Genomic DNA, 18,039 nt, shown 5'->3' on the forward strand with positions numbered 1-18,039 from the left:
TCCATACGAGCTTCAAAACAAATTCCTCCCCAAAACATTCTAGAGCCACCAACAAAAAGTACTTTAGCAGAGATATTGCAGCTGGCAAACCTTTCTCCTCGCCTTCGTCAGACACGCTCACGATCATCTGGAGCTTTTAGGCTTACTCTAGACTCATTGGAGAAAAGAACTCGTTTCCAATCATCGATGGTCCAATTTTGATGCAATCTTGCAAAATTAAATCTCTGAACCCTGTGTTCTCTGGTCAGCAAGATTTTTGGCCGGTTTCCTGTTGCTCAATTCTGCTTCATGTAAACGTCTTCTAACTATTCAAGACGATATCGCGACATTTTGAACATCTGCTAGTTCATTTTTAAGCAAATTGCTGGTGACTCTCCTATCTCTGAGAGCACGTTGTCTCAAAAAACGATCACCAATTTGATTAGTGCAACGTTTTTCCCTTGTCCTGGTCTTCGATGGTACGACCCTGTTTCATTATATAGCCTCACCTTCAGACTGATGCTGGAATGATGTCTTCCTAACAAACCTGCAACGTATTGCATTGAATATCCTTCATCTAGGAGGGTCGATGCTCGCACTGCCTCCTCTATTGACAAATTTCTTTGGTGGTTCATTTTTTATTTGATTTTTATGCAAATGAACTTCCAAACATGCATGTGATGAAAATATCTCAATAAACAGCTTGTTTCTCACAAGCACTTTGCTTTAATCGGCACTTTTTGTGAAAAGTTTAACTCACTTTTAGTCTAAAACGAAGTTTAATACAAATTATTGTTAAAACAAGTCTATTATTAGCCTACGTAACAACTGTTACTGTCAAACAAGGTCCATAGGCAACTTGTCGTACAGTAAATTATCAATAAATAAAGATTATTGAGAAAAACATGAGTGGTGCGTTAATTTTGTCCAGGAGTTTATGATACGTCAGAAGAAATGAAAAAAAAAGTTAACATGTAATAAATTTACTGTTTAAATAAATATTCCGTACTCGTACTGTTGCAATAAAATATTAAAACCAAAAAACGATAACTTGTTGAGCTGTGCTGACTGAAACAACAGAGCAGTAGTTACAACGAAAGTATACAACACATTGTAGATAAAATAAAATATAAAAGAGATCTAGTATTGCTTCTTTTAATCATACCATCTTATTAACGCCAAATTGCCAAATATGGCGGTTACAGAAATACAATATACCGTCAACATCGGTATTCGCAAATACCACATTTCTGTTCTACATTTTAATTAACTTCAAATGGTTATGCAAACGTTTACAAACGAATTAAGTTTTATTGTAGGAGGTACCAAATACCACCAAAGGAATGTCAAGGTAGTCTATGTTATGGTTTGACATTTTTAAGTAGGCCTGTGAGTTCGAACCCAAACGTTGACTCATCGTATTAATTTAATAATGCGAATATCAAATTATGAATCCAAAGGCCAAATTTGGGTGTAATGAGTATAATTCGATTATAATTGTCTCCTAAAAATTATTTGGTTATTCCATTATAGTCTTATGTAAACAAATAATATTCAGATTTATAAGTACAATAATTTTGCGGTTGTTGTTTTTTTATGAATTGAGTTGACAGCTACATACACAAAAAGATAAATGAGTACTAAAATTACTTGGCAGGGCAACATTAATAAAAAGTTGAATATTTGACCAATGATCTGTCAAAACAATAAATTGTATGCAGGAGATACTAATTAGGAAAGTCAAAAAAAGTCGACAAAAAAATGCAATATAAATTAAACACAGTTGTTAAAATACACATTTGAATAAATAGGACACTAAGCGTTAATAGCCCAGTCTGGTTAAAAAAAAGGTGGAAAAATGTTTCGCAGATATCTGAAGCTTTTAAGACATAGGTGGGGGATACTAGATGATGAATAGATGAAAAGATACTCCTAGTTTTACCTTGCTTTTTTTTTAAGCCAACAATTTATGGCCACAATTTGATTTTTTGTCTATAAATTTTTTCCCTTATATTTTAAATAAACAATATTTATGTCATTTTTTTATGTCAAGAATATCTTTATTTTCCGGTTTTTTTAATAAAATTGATAAATAATTTACAGAGATATTTGCAAAAAAGCAGTTTTTTTGTACTAATTTATAAACTTTATTAATTTTTTTTAATAAAAAAATTAAATGGTATTAATACATTTAAACATCAAGGAATTACCATCTTTTAGATTTGTGCGAAATTTCCCTCCGATCAGTCAAATATTTTATAAGTTATTTAATTTGTTTATCCCTGAGGCTAATTATTTAAACTATTGAGCTTGCCCTATGCATAATGCTAGACACATTCAGCAAATTTCATAGGATTCTTTAAGACTTAGACTATCTCAGAAGTTAAATGCATATTGAGTTTTCATCGAAATTATTTACAAAATAAACGTTTTGGAACGGAGTGGATTAAAGAACAATGTGAAGAAATGGAAACCTATGAGAAAAAGTACGATGCGTTCATTATGCACAGAAAAGTAAAAGAGATAACAGGAAGCATAAAGAAATGCCAAATAGGTAAACTTAAAGACAAAGATCTTATTGTAGATCTAGAGAATAAAATAAAAAGATGGACAGAATACCTGAATGAATTATTTGAAGATGATAGAAACAACTTAACTCAGATAATCAATGCAACTGGGCCAGACATATTGAAAGAAGAAGTAGAATACGCAATAAGAAACGCTAAAAATGGAAAAGCAAATGGACCTGATGAAATTCCTACAGAACTGTTGAAGCTTTTGAATGATAAATCCGTAACCATAATATTAAATTTTGCAGCGAGGAGCTAAAACAGTTTCCCCTACACTTTCCTATGTCGATCTTTCGAAAGTAACTTCGTTTCGAAAGGTTTAAGTTTAGAAAAATTGGATGAATTTTATAGCTATAAAATTCAATATAAAGTTTAGATTTTCATTCAAAATTTGTGCAAATTTTACTTCTTAATGTTTATAAACAATGGAGATATAATTAACAAAAAAATTGTCGCTAACTTCGTTCCTATTATTCATAGAAGGTTTATTTTTCTTGTTAAATGTGAGTTTTTTTACCAGCTATCTAATGGTTGTACATACAAGTCTGTAGCTTAAAAAATATGGAAGTTATTGCAATTGTTTATAAGTAAAAAACGTTTTCAAACGTTTATTCTGTAAATAATTTCGATGAAAACCTAATATTCATTTAACTTCTGAGATAGTATAGGTCTTAAAGAATCCTATGAAATTTGTTAAATGTGTCTAGCATCATTCATAGGGCAAGTTCAATGGTTTAAATAATTAGTCCCAGGGATAAACAAATTGAATAACTTTTAAACTATTTGACCGATCGGGGGGAAATTTCGCACAAATTTAAAGGACGGTAATTCCTCAATGTTGAAATGTATTAATAACATTTTGTTTTGTTAATAAAAAAATTAATTAAATTTATAAATTAGTGCAAAAAAACTGCTTTTTTGCAAACATCTCCGTAAATTATTTATCAATTTTAATTAAAAAAACGGGAAAGTAAAGATATTCTTGATATAAAAAAATGGTATAAATATTGTTTATTTAAATTATAAGGGAAAAAACTTATAGGTGAAAAATCAAATTCTGACCATAAATTATTGTTTAAAAAAAACGCAAGGTAAAAATAGGAGTATCTTTTTATCTATTCGTCATCTAGTAACCCCCACCTATGTCTTAAAAGCTTCAGATATCTGCGAAACATTTTGCCGTGAAATCGATGATTTTTGTATAACCAGACTGGGCTATAAAGATATAGGAAAGTATAGGATAATAATAATAATAATATATTGAACGTCATTGTACAGGGTGTTTCAAAAAGGTATGTCATAAATTACATCACGCATTCCGGGGACAAAAATAAATTGATTGAATCCAATTTACCTTAGTAAGTAAGCCATTTATTTAGCTGCACGTATTTTTTTAAAGGTTAATGAAAAGGGCTAAACTCAATAAAAACTGTTTTTTTTTTAAAGTAGTAACAGTCAAAAAATTTTTTTAAAAATAATGTGTTAAACTAATGATGCCACAAAATTCATTTAATTTGAACGTACTCAAAAGTTTGGGGAGATTTAGGGCTGCACACTCTCCTTAACACTTTTCTGTGCGTTTAGATTTTGTTGTTTATTATGTATGAAAAATGCTTTCAGAACAATAAAGTACCGTGTCCGTTTTTATTACAAAATATCAAGTAGTTTAGGAGATAATGCAAAAAAACAATTTTTATTTTGTAACTTCAAAGGGCTGTAACTTTTTTTGTGTACACTTTTGTACTAAGGTAAGTTAGATTCACTCAATTTATTTTTGTCCCCTGAATGCGTGAGTTAATTTATGACATACCTTTTTGAAACACCCTGTATCTTTGTAAAATATCAGCATTCCTGCAGGAGAAAGGCTCGCGCACACATACATACATTTTTTACAAGAGACTAAAGAAGCAAAGGAAGGTAAAAAAAACCTCATAGATTTTATTACCATAGGTAGATCTAGACTTTTGTAGTAATATTTTTTTAATCGGAAGCTTCGTAAAACGTTTAGAGAACTTGACTCGGTGATAAAACGACAACAAGTAACGCATATTATTAGAGTAATAAACATGCAGATTCTTTTTTTAGATGTCCTCTTCTAAGGAAAGTTGGCAATCAGTTCTGTTAACTCTTGCCGATCTTCGTCTTGTCTTATTATTGATTGGAAGTCTAAACCAATCCACCAGAGCCTCTTCTGCCGCCATTTTTCTTACATTATCAACTGTAGGGAGCTATATCTCTTGTGCTTAAAGATGTGTCCAAGATAAGCTCTTTTTTGATTTTTTACTATTAACCTAATCTAACCTAACCAAGCAGATCGAAATGATTGGAATCTATTTAACCGAAACAGAAGACAACCTACCACTGAAAAGGTTGTCCAAGATATTTAAAAGCTTAAAAATAATAAATCAGCAGGATTTGCAGTGGGATCTACAAGTATGGTAGCGACGCCCTGCTACAAACACTTAATAAACTTTTACTTCTTGTCTGGTAAAATGAGACCATTCCGTGTGAATGGTCTCAAGGCGTAATATGCCTGTTACATAAAAAAGGTATAACCAATGTAAAGAGGTATAACCCTGTTAACAACTGCTTACAAAATACTAGCAAATATTCTCTACGAAAAGCTACAAATTTACACAGTGGGTATGGATTGGAAAATACCCGGCCGAATTTACTCCAGAGAACTCAATAATTGACCACATTCATTCAATAAGACAGATCCTTGACAAAAAATTTGAATTTAACATTGAAATTCATTAACTATTCGTCGACTTCAAGTCGTACTATACTATATAAGGAACAGGAAACAGTCTTTGGAAGTAATATCTTTGAACATCTTAAACAGCTTCACATACCTTGTCTGTTTATAAAGACGAATAAACCTTAAAAATGGGGCATACTGTGGACTTCAAAAACAATTTCACTCAAGAAATATCAAAAGAAAAACTAAATTATTATATACAAAACACTGCTGAGGCTGGTCCTTACATATGGGGTGGAAATATGTAAGACTCTAACACAGAAGGATAAAAGAATTTTGGAAATATTCCAGCGTAAGATTCTCTGCAAGATATTTGGAGCTATAAACGATCAAGAGCAGTGGCGCAAAATATGGAATTTCGAATTATAGAAACTCTTTAATGAGTCAGATGTCATAACGTTTATTGGGCTGGACACATAATACAAATACCTGACAATATGATTGTTAAACATTTAATGACAGGAACACCCATAGGCAGAAGAACTTAAGTTCGACTGCGAACTAGGTGGTTAGATGGAGTTGAGACCGACTTAGGGATAATTAAGGTCAGAAGATGGCAACACGTCGCCAGAAACTGAACAGAATGGCGACAAATCTTAAAGCAGGTCAGGATCCACAGAGGATTGTCGAGACAAAGATGATGAGCAAAAGTTTTCGATTCATGTCCATTTTCCTTAAACTTCTTTGTTTATAACGTGGTTTGTCCGTGGTATCTTCATCATGTAGTGAAATTCTTACATCTTTTTAGTTTTTTCATTCATTTAGTAGAGCGATATCCGATGTTCACCATACCGTATCTGAGCGTAAGTGCAAGGTTACTTGTGACAGAACGCAATAAAGAAAATGTCTATTAAGCGTTCCTAACACTGTTCCTGTTCTAGCCTGCTTTTTAACTCTTGATCTATCTTTATTGTATTATTGATTAGACAGTAAAGGTTTCTGAATCTTTTCACCTACGTAATGGGGTGTCCATTAATCGACGTATTTATTTGCAAAAGGATTATTTTTAAGAAATGATTATTGTTTTTGCCTTTCTTTCATTGAAACAACTCCCACATATTTCTTCTTCTTGTATAATTCTATTTACCCAAGTTTGCACATTTATTGCAGGATATACAGGCGATACAGTAGCTAAACAATTTTGATTTAAGCAAAAAGAAATAAATAGCAGACTTACCCACAATCAATTTATTCTGCCTCGAACGACCGGTTTTGCATACTACAATTTGCTCTGCATCATCAAGTCTCCGGTAAGGTAACTAAATGATATCGATACAAGAAATTTTGATAAATTTACATGGAAGCACACCTAAAGCTCTGTTATGGTTGGCTGGCGTTTGATGGTCATCGACTTTACTGCACTTTGACAAATATAAGAAAGTTCTCGAGGAGAAACGGTAGCATAACAACCACACAGAAAATAGACTATTGATATAATGTTTTTTCAAAATATTTTGTGATGTAATATTATTTAAAGTTATTTTTATTCAGTGAAGGGATATATTTTCAAATGTGATGTTTATTTCATTTATTAAAAGTATTGAGAGATAAGAAAAAATTTATTTACCAGATGTGCAAATTATCCAAAGTGTATATTATTTATGACAAAAACAAAAAGTAAAGCTCCAAAATTAAGTTTTTGTTGAAGAGTGTCATTGTGAGGTCAAATAATAAAATTTAAAATATATTGGGTAAAATAGAAACTAATTAACACACACGTCAAGACAATACACACATTTAAATTTAAAATATTTGTAGTTGTTGCACTATATATACTGAGTTACATCAAAACAACCATAAAACACCAGTCAACCATAATGAAGGTTTAAGTATGTTTTCAAGTAAATATGACAACATTCCTTGTATCAGAGGTACCTTACCGGAGACCTGACGAGGCATAGCAAATTGTAGTATGCGAAACCGGTAGTCCGAGTTAGAATAAATTGATTGTGATTAAGTCTGTTATTTATTTTTTTCTACCTAACTTATTAAAATATAAATTATAGTCAATGGAATTCTTGCGGATAATAAAAATGGTAAGGAGATAACTCGAGAGTAACACGATAGAAAACAAAAAGAAAGCAAAATACAATACTTAATTCCCAAAGAAATATACAGTAAAATATTACCTATATGGAATGTTTACAGGTATTACTTGTTTAAACAATAAAAGAAAAATTATTTACACATCACAAAAGATAGAACTCACAAGTATTATGAGATTTAAAAATTTTAAAGAAAAATAATAGAATACATAATACAATTAATCATTCTGCCAAGCTACCGCCAAACAATGTTAGGTTAAACAATTTCAGGTAAGGTAATAGAAAAGACCGTACCTAGGCACACATAGATGAAGACTAATCTATTAACTAGACAACGCTCCCAAATGAAACAGTAGACCTAATTCCAATGCTTTAAGTAAAAATTTCTCGCAGATAAATTTCATCCACCATCTTTCCGTTCAAGACACTTCACCTTTGCCTTAATAGGCACATAGCTTTGACATATAACGTTATTTTATCTAAAATCGTTGGAAGTAATGGACATTTGACTTTGATCCTGGAAAGACATTTCTTCTAAAAAACTAGAACTCAAATATATTTCGCCTAAAAAAAAGATTGCCTTAATAACATTTCACCTAATGACACTTCAATTAACCTAATTGAAAAAAATTGGACGCCATATTTTTATTTATTAACAGAAATTAATCAATACAATAATTAGTCAAATTACGCTCAGTGGTATTTAGACCATCGGACTTAACTGCTCTGTTAAAGAAACCGATATGTCTGTTGATAACTGTTTATACCAATTATGTATATTCTATTATTCTTTACTTAGAGTTTTGTTTATTTATTTTATATTTATTTTTAAAACAGAAAGACGGTATTAGATTTAATTTCGATGCAGGGCATCCGCAAGACGCCTATACGTATTTCAACCTCTTTAGGTCTCATCAGAGATTCTTTTGGATCGTTTCAGAAGGCCATTCCGCTTACGGATCGCTGGATGACAAAGGAGGGTCTGGTTTAGCAGGTAAGAGTTTGGCATAGACTCGGTGACGAGAGGGTATTTTAAAATACTTAGGGAACTATCACCACCTCGGGGTCTGGAATCGGGAAGATTCCAGACCCCCCCCTTAAATGACGAAAAAAAAAAGGTCTCATCAGAGCGACATATGCAGCTGCTCTACAAGTAGGAAATCCTAGGATTCCTAGTGTTATTTATTTTTGTTTTTAAGAAACAATAATTTGTGTCTTTAAAATCTAATCGAAAATCGTGTCTATGGCCACTGCAGCATTTTTCCATGCTGCTAAATGATCTCTTTAAATGCTGCATGTCCAAATTCTACTTTTTGGAATGGTCAAGGTAGACTGGATAAAACATAGCCAACGTCATTACATGAGGAAGGCTCGTGTCTTGTGTTTATGGTCAATTGTAGTCTTTACTATATTTTTTATTACTATATCTTTATTATTTTCCTGATATTAACATCCTGCCTAGGCTGGCAATCCATGCCTTTAGAAACATTTGAAAGGAAGAAATTCCATTGCCATCGTTCTGCAAGCCGAACTACAACATTAAACAGATGCAATCTTCAAAAGCACATCCATAATTCATTTTTGGAAAGAAATTAAATTTACAATACGTCAAGCGTTTGACGTTAGGTCAAATGACATTATATCAAATGACGTTACGTCAAGTGTCTTTAGGTCAAGTTTATTTATGTAAAATGTTACGGGTGCTCAAGTAATATTAGCAGCTATCAAATGGTCAAAACGTAGAAAATACTACTCTCCAAAATAAAAAACGAAGAATTCTGCATTTATCTTTACATATTCTGTCTCTATGAATCTGTCTTTGACTTCTACCAGTGCTTATGGGGTCCAACTAGCCTAAAACCTGTTATAGTGTGAACGAATAATATACTTCAGGGAGAAGACAAAAATGAATCAACCATCGTTGTTAATAGCATCATCGTCAATCCACCCTTTTTATAAAATAAATAAAACAAAATGAACATTTTGTATTGAAGCTTATTCTTACGTTAAAATAAAATAAATCATTTTCAATAAAAAAAGAGCAATAGAGATGGAAAATCAGTAGGTTTAAACAACTTACGTAAAACGAAACGATTAAAATACTCAATTAGTACCTGCTTAAAAATAAATGAAACATAATATTGCGTAAGTCCGTAGCTACGATTTAATTAAAGAAAAACAAAATTTAATCGAAATGTGAGGATATGATACAATAAGTGATTTGCTTTAAAAAAAAATTGTAGTTTTAAACTTGCAAAAAAAAAAGATATTTTATACACAAAATATTATCCTATGTAATGTAACGTATACTATCAAAATACCTCTTCTTCGTTGTTATAAAAATGATTTTTATTTTTAAAATCGTACAGTACTATATCATAATACACATACGTATAATAAACTATTTAAAGCCTTTACAAATATTCCATTTCAGTTGTAGTAAGTATTTAGGCACCCAAAAAAACATTACCGGATTGATTAATAAAAATCTTTAAATAATAAATCGTTAACATAAAAAAATCACAAAAGGAAGTATAACACCATCGTTCAGGATGTTTACTAAAACCAACTTTTGCAATATTTGGGCAGTATTACTACAAAACACTAAAAATGAATTTATTTACAAGACAAGCAGAATAAAAATAAATAAATCATCATAATTTATCAAGAAGAATGAGCCAAGAGGCTTAATTCAAATGAGCCGTAAGCGAACATTTTCAGGAATATGTTTGGAAAGTTTTAGATCAGGCAGGTTCTGTATGGATTCCATCTGTGTCAAAGCATAATAACTGTTAAGTATACTGAGTTTAATAAACTGAGTTCACATTTTGTAATGAATTATTAAAATCATTTGTCTATACCAAAATGAAAGATGTCATAAATTTGCTGACACAAAATATAAACGCACACAGGTCTTGGCGATGTTGAGGCGACAGTAGGAGAATAAACAAGATCAACAAAACTTACAGCATCTAAGCAATATAACATTGTAGGAATTAAGCAGTATAATATTGTAGGAATAAAGCTATTGGTATTACGATTGAAAAAAAAATCCACGAGGCAGCTATCAGATCTATCATGACAGATGGTGCAAAAACTAGACCAGAACATCAAAAACCAAATGACTACTGTAAACAAATAAAAGTAACTATTTTTATTGGGAATAACTCATAATTTTACTTTCTTCTTCTTCTTAGCCTTCTGTCGTCCATGTTTTGACATAGGCCTCTCCCAACTCCTTCCATCGGTCTCTATTCTGAGCAACATATTTCCAATTTGTTCCGGCTATTCTTTTAATATCATCAACCCATCTCATCTGTGGTTTTCTTCTTGGTCGTTTACTTTCGTAAGGTCTCCAATGTTGTATTGTAGTATTCCAACGTTAGTCTTTTTGTCTAGCAGTGTAGCCCGCGAAGCTCCATTTAAGTTTGGCAATTTTTGTTGCTATGTCCTCGACTTTTGTTTTGGATCTCAACTTACTCAGTCGTTCCTCTTTTTATCTGACAGTCGTATACCTAACATTGCTCTTTCCATTGTTTTTTCTGTTGTTGCTAGTTTATTCATGTTTCCCTTGGTTAGGGTCCAGGTTTGACATCCATATGTCATGATAGGAAGGATGAATTGGTTGAAAACTTTGCTCCTCAAGTATTGGGGTATTTTGCGGTTCTTAAGTATCCAACTAAGTTTTCCAAATCCTGCCCATGCTAGTCTTGCTCTTCTAGTAATTTCCGCACTTTGGTTCTCTTTGTCAAGTCTCAGGATTTGGCCTAGGTAGATATATTCCTGGATTTGTTCTATCTCACTGCCATTTATACTTATACGTCTGGGGTCATCTGTGTTTGTCATTATTTTTGTTTTTTTCATATTCATTTTTAGACCAACGTATTGGGAGCTGGCTGCTAGTTCCCCATCATAATTTGCAGTTCCTCGAATGTGCTCGCTAATCACTACGTCGTCAGCGAATCTAAGCGAATTTTACTTTAAAATAAGTTTATTTTGATGTTTCGATGTCCACTTCGGAAATCGTTCTCAAAATACAAAACATTAATATTTTGTACTTTATGAACGATCCTCGACCCTTACCGGTTGGTTCCTGTAGATCAGTTGAATATCCTTGTAAAAATGCTTATTGAGCTGTTTTTATATTTTTTTTTTCCAAACTCTTTCTACAAAATGACCCTCATTAATCCAAGTTACATTAAAAATATAAATATTATTTTTTATGTCCTGTTGTTTTCATAATGAAAAGTATATCTCTAATGTGGTTTGTAAGATAATACAATTATTAACTCTAAGTAAAAGTACAAATTGTAAAACCAATCGGTATTTTTTAACACATAGGACGTGTTTCGATATCTCTTTCACCATCAGCTCTAAATGTAGCAGAATCTAAATCGGCATTAAAAATAAAATAAAGTAAAATAAAAAGTCGGCGTTTTTAACAAAATGTATCAGAATGGAGGAACTAAAAAGAAGAAGAGATGGAAAAATAGATGCAACTGTTCTACCCACTTATAGAATTAGAATAATAATTTTTGTTTATAAAATTATTTCAAAAAACGATTTATACTTTCGTTTGTAAAATAATGGTCTACGTTACAACTTCGCTCATAAAATTTTACGAAATAAACATGTTCAAACTTACCTTTTCTTGAAAATGTCAACTTATATCATAGACCGTTAGTTGTCCGAACGCTTTAATTGTAGAAATTTACTGTAAAACTCTTCTCGTTGAAGTATAAATGGTCTATATTTAATTTTTGACTGATCTATAATCACAAATTGATTGCATATGTGATAAAATCATTCACTATTAAATATCACAAAAATAACACTCTGTTAATATCAAATATCTTTAGTCGCTTAAAATTGACTAAACAACAGTATTCTGATTTTAATAAACGAACCCCAACAAATTATATAGGTAATTACTTGATGTACATATAGTAGGTCAAATTTTAAAACTTACAATGGGCTATATCTCACAAACAAAAGCTCATATCGAAAAATTCTTAAAACCGTTTCTAGAATAGTAAGGGGGAATTAAAATGATATGAAAGAGAACTGACCTCCATCAACCCCCTAGGCCTTATCCACCACAACCAAAAAAGTTTAAATTGCAAACCCATACTTGTGATACATCATTGAAAAGCTAAAAAATGCTATCCAATGATATAAATGACATTAATATTGGTCTAAGACAGGGGGACGCGCTGGCGTGTCTGCTCTATAATATTGCCTTGGAAAAGGCAATCGGACCAATAAATATTAGAATGAATGGAACTATTTTTAATAGATGGACGCAAATTCTCGCATTCGCTGACGATATAGTTATAGTGGGCAGAAGTATGAGAGACATGGTGCAGTGTTTTACCAGGCTTGCGGACGCAGCAAGTGAATTAGGACTTGTGGTAAACGAGGAAAAAACCAAATATATGTTGGTTTCTAAAAACCCTCGAAATATCCAACAAAGAATTCAAATTAACAACCATACCTTTGAGCAAGTCAAAGAATTTACATATCCTGGATCGCCAGTAAACGCAACAAACACGACAAGCGACGAAATAAAAAGACGCATAGCAATAGCAAACAGAACTGTTCCGGCCTCCAGAAACATTTAAAAAATAAAAATACAGGACCTTAATAAGACCAGTTTTGATATATGGGGCTGAAACGTGGATCTTATCTCAAAATGATAAAAGACTTCTTGGTATTTTTAAAAGAAAAATTCTTAGAAAGATTTTTGGGGCCGTAGATGAAAATGGGCTATGGCGTCGAAGATACAACTTTGAACTATATCAGTTATAAACCAATCCAGATATTGTGAAATTCGTTAAAGTGCAGAGACTTAGATGGGCTGGACACATTGCTAGGAAGTCAGATCACGAATACACCAAAGGATTAACATTTTCAAAACCAGCGGGCACAAGAAGCAGAGGATGACCACGAATAAGATGTATTGATGATGTGGAAGAAGACCTACAGATTCTAGGAGTTAAAAGATGGAGGGAAGTTGCCAGGAATCGACAGGAGTGGCGACTTCTTTGTGAGCAGGCCAAGATCCACAACAGATTGTCGAGAAACTTATGATGATAATGATATAAATAATAATTATACAGGTTGAAGCAATAATTGTGAAACTTTGGCTTAAATAGAAATTTTAATGAGATTTTTGTTGAACTACAAATTTGTTAAAAATGTCAATTAAGTAAATGTTCAAAGTGGGTTTTGTTGTTTTGTAAACAATAATACAGCCTATTTTCAAATTCTTCACGAACTTTGGGAAATATTGTTTTAGTAATAGCGCGACATGCTTGCGCAATTCTTTTTCGCAATTCCCCAAGTAATGCAGGTTGAGTTTTATAAACAACTGACTTGAGGTAACCCCATAGAAAATCTCAGGTGGCGGTAATCACAAAATAGTAGCTTAAACTAAAATATTGCCATTGTAGATGTTTGTTCTAGATGTTTCTGTTTGTTTCTAGCTACTACTAACTGATGCGCTCCAAATCGAGCAAAACATGTCATGAATAGAGTAAAACAAAGTATATCTTTAAGAGATTTTCAAAGCACAGATTATATATGAATCTGAGAACACACTAGACAGGTATTTACTAGATATAGCGTTCAAGCTATGATGACATTATGAGCTGAAAACTTATTAAATCAAAAGGCAATTAATATAACTTTGTATATCTGTGACCTCATTTATCAATACAACTAACATGAATACGAAGAATCATTGTTAGTATTAACTCTATAAGACATGATAATTGTAATTGTGTAGAACGTTACAGGATTCTTGCTCATTTTCAGCTGTACGGTCCTGTTACGACAGTAAATCACCATTGAAAGCTTAAAGGTAATCGTGACATACTACTTTCAATATAGTACATGCCGTTACTAAGTTCGCGGTGACGTATTTTTGGAAAACTCGCTGATTGAACCTTTTACACTCATGTTCGTATTTAAATTCCGCAGATAGTCTAATGTGTGTCTAGTGTGTAGTCACAGTTCGCACTCTGGAACCACGGTCGATGGTTCTCTAATAATATTCAGTAATAATAATTATTGTACCGAAAATTGTATTCGTGGGTTTTGTGTTTGTGACGAAAGCGGATCTGCAAATAGTAAAAGGTAAATGTAGAAATGAATATTCGGATGTTTTATGTTTATGGGTGTGAATAACCTTAGATAAGAAATTTATGTATGAATAAAACCAGACCTTGTAATAATATTAAAAAATTTAGTGATTAAAAAATGTAGGGTATTTATATTGATTACAAAAAAATATTGTTCATAGATACGTATATATAAACTGCGAGGCATAAGTTAGGGATATAGCTTAATATTAAACAACCAATAATACAATAATTAAAATAAATTGGTAAGTTGTTTATAGTTTATTACCCATTGAACCAAAACCGAAAAATCATTTGAAAAACCTAGTAAATACTACTACCAAAAGAAATTCATTGTCTAATTGCTTTCACAGTGTTTCAACTATTGAAAATTATGCAAAAACTTAGTTTTTTTTGCAGTTTTTCTATTTGTTTTTTATTGAAAATGATCGAGAACTAGTCGCGAGAGCAAACAAATTTTATTCCTTGTAAGATTTTATGGTAAATGTCCTCTAATTCCTTTTCATTACCTTGTTATCTTCTTTGGTCAATACTTTTTACCACTTATTGTGATATTTCCACTTAATAGTCCAGACGGGATCTGTCGGAAAACAGACCATAAAGGACATTTTCCGTAGCAGTATATTTTTTTGCTGGAATCACTTCAAGATGTACCTTTTATCAATTATCACGATATATGCCAATAAATGCAAATTTACAAAATTATGCTGGGCTCAAAATAAGCACGTTAAATAGTCTAAAATGTCAACTTTTTTTTCATTTTTTTTACATGTTAAGAAAGGCTAAAGCTTTTAAGCGCACTTTGGTTAATTGAAATCGGTCAAATAGGAGAGCATAGGATATTTTTAAATTTAAAAATAGTTTTTTCCTTTATTCATAAATAAAATAACTTTTAAACATACTAATTTCAAAATATACTTATATACAGAAAGACGCTTCTTTAAAAAAAAAATCAATCATTTAATTGGTTGCCGAAATATCGAATTTTAAAGTTGCCCACATATTTGCAGCCCAACCATAAGTGATCGATGACTCGTTTTTAAACAAATACCCTTGCCTGTCAAGTACTTTTTATATAAAAATTTTGGTATGATGCGTCTCGTAACAAAATGCATAAAAAGTGAGTCTGCGAGTTCAAAATCACAACGCGCCTCAAAAATTGCATTTGTTCGGCTTCCTGTCATCTGATTTTGGTCTTCTTTTTAACTGGTGTTTCGAAAAAGGATTTTAAATATGACGTTTTTAAACACCTATTTTAATTGCAAAATGAAAAATTTGCAATAAAAAATTATTATAAAGTTAATTGTCACTTTTAGTAAAAATATAATTTATGCATTAAAATTTATTTATTTCTGCAGTTTTATAATAACTCATAATGTATTAAATAAAATTAAAAAAATATGTTTTGTTTTTTAATAAGGCAAATATTTTTTAATATTTAAAAACTAGTTGACTGATTTAAATTTTTCAAAATTGTGTTTGAAAGCTTGAGTTTTTCTTTACAAGTAAACACAGTTTCGACTATTTAAAGATCTTATTTTGGGCTCAGCATAATTTTGAAAATTTGCAATTTTTTTGTAGACCCTAGTTTGAAAAATTATTATGCAAAAACTGTTACACCAATCGTAACGAAATTTAGCACGTGTATCAATCGTACTATAAAGTTTTTTTACGCGGAATATTAACGCTGTAAGTTATGTTTAAGGGGTCGAAAAAACTTATAGGAGACACTTAATTTTTTTATCACTTTTTTTCCCAATTATTGCTATTTTTTAAACAATATCCATTAAATTTTAAATTTCTAGCTAGCCTTAGATATGTTAAATGAAAAAAAGGAGCTTTTTCGTTTTTTAAACGTAAAAAAAAACAATAATTTTTGCAAAAAGCAAAAATTTTCGATTTTTTCAAATTTTGTTAAATAAAAAGTTAACACCAGGTTTAACCACTGACGCATATCGTGATTGTTAATACAAGATACATCCTGGATTTATTCCAGCAAAAAATAGGCTTCTACAGAAAATATCCAATTAAAAAACAAATCCGCGTGGACTACTAATATCCCGAGAGTTAACCAAAATTATTATTATTGCAGAGAAACAGTGTTAGATGCCTACTAGATAAAAAAAAACTACTACTACGATTAACAAAGTAATGCGCTAATTGGATTAATAAAATCGTCTCCACTAGCGTCGTTTATTATTTCTTTAATTTTAGGGTACCCTCGGTAGTCACTTTTTCCCCATTCGCACTATTTAACTGTTAACTGTCAATGTCTTACTAGGAAATCCCAGTCATGGAGGTAGAACTTAAATATACGGAAATAATTTAAGAGAAGGACTTCTCCAAGTTTGTAGAGTAGACTAGTGTATCAAACTCAAAAGCTTAAAAAATATCTAAAAAGGCTGCTGAACAATATTTTTTCTCTAGAGCTTTATAAATAAAATTAAAGACTATGTATTTGCTTAGTAGTGGCATGTTGTTGTATGAATCCAAACTGGTGGTTAGGTATTAGTTGGCGTTCTGCGAGAAGTGGTTGTAACCTATCAATCAGTAGTTTTTAAAAAAACGCTTGACATCATCGGCAGTAGCCTAATACGGCTATATGATTTAATGTCTTCTGTAGGTTTACCTGGCTTGGGTACTTCAATAATTTGTACAAATTTTAAAGGAATGGCTTATTATCCCGTTCTTAGGATTGCATTGAATATCTATGTCAAGTACAGAATTCCTTTTTTGGAGAGTTATTTGAGGAATTTAGCGGTGATCAAGTCGTAGCAGGAAACTTTTTAGGGTTCATGTCTGATTGTATCTTCTGGTATCCTTTTTTGGTAGTAAATTTTCCAATGGTAGTTTGTTGTAGAAGTTAATACGGTGATTATAAAAATTTTTGGGTCTCGTTTGTTATGTCCAGATTTTCTTTGTTGCTCCTAGCCCATCTTCCATTACCTATTTTTATAAGAGGGTTGGTTAATTAATATCGATTCCATTTTTGTGTTGCCTTTTAAAGTGAGAAATCGTTGATTTCCCTTACTGAAAGTTTTTCAGGTAATACTGAATTCTATTATCTTTATAATTATTTAGAAGTATATTTAATTGGGGGTTGCTTGGTCTAATGCAAGAAACATATTTCTGAGTGTGTTGAAAAACTCTTGATATTGCTGTTTGTTTATCGTCTGCCCTTCTGTACTGTAAATGGCACCAAAAGTCAGTGGGCCATTCCAGTTATCTATGATAAAATTAGTTGCTAGTTGTATATAGTTTTTACGAAATTTATTTATTTTATGATGCCGTATCGATGATCTAATTATAATTGCAGTTCCTCCATGTGCGGTGTTATCTTAATTCTTTGTATAATATTATATCAAGTAGTTTGGAATTTTGATGTAACTTTGAGTTGTAATATTGTTCTGAAGCTATTTTCTTGTGGCATTTTAAATTGATTACTATTTAAATGGGAATAAGCCACAATTAAAGGTTAAAATACAATTATTGACGTTTCAATTTCCACTTCGGAAATCGTTCTCAAATACAAACATTAGTAA

The 18,039-nt window shown here is 31.5% G+C and overlaps 2 protein-coding genes across 6 annotated transcripts in view; one reads left to right on the plus strand and one right to left on the minus strand.

The window, feature by feature from the left end:
- LOC140439614 (uncharacterized) overlaps window positions 1-18,039 on the minus strand; it is a 1,046,430-nt gene that overhangs the window by 662,018 nt on the left and 366,373 nt on the right. The window lies entirely within an intron of this gene.
- hdly (hadley) overlaps window positions 1-18,039 on the plus strand; it is a 359,652-nt gene that overhangs the window by 228,954 nt on the left and 112,659 nt on the right. Inside the window, exon 1 of one of the 3 annotated variants that reach the window (XM_072529639.1) lies at window positions 14,306-14,492. The exons of the other annotated variants lie outside the window; for them this stretch is intronic. The gene's annotated coding sequence lies outside the window, so the exon portion shown is untranslated. Of the gene's footprint in view, window positions 1-14,305; window positions 14,493-18,039 lie in introns of those variants that run through there. 3 annotated transcript variants of the gene reach the window in all.

This window comes from Diabrotica undecimpunctata, chromosome 4, assembly GCF_040954645.1.
Source record: "Diabrotica undecimpunctata isolate CICGRU chromosome 4, icDiaUnde3, whole genome shotgun sequence".
Classification (NCBI taxonomy): Eukaryota; Metazoa; Arthropoda; class Insecta; order Coleoptera; family Chrysomelidae; genus Diabrotica; species Diabrotica undecimpunctata.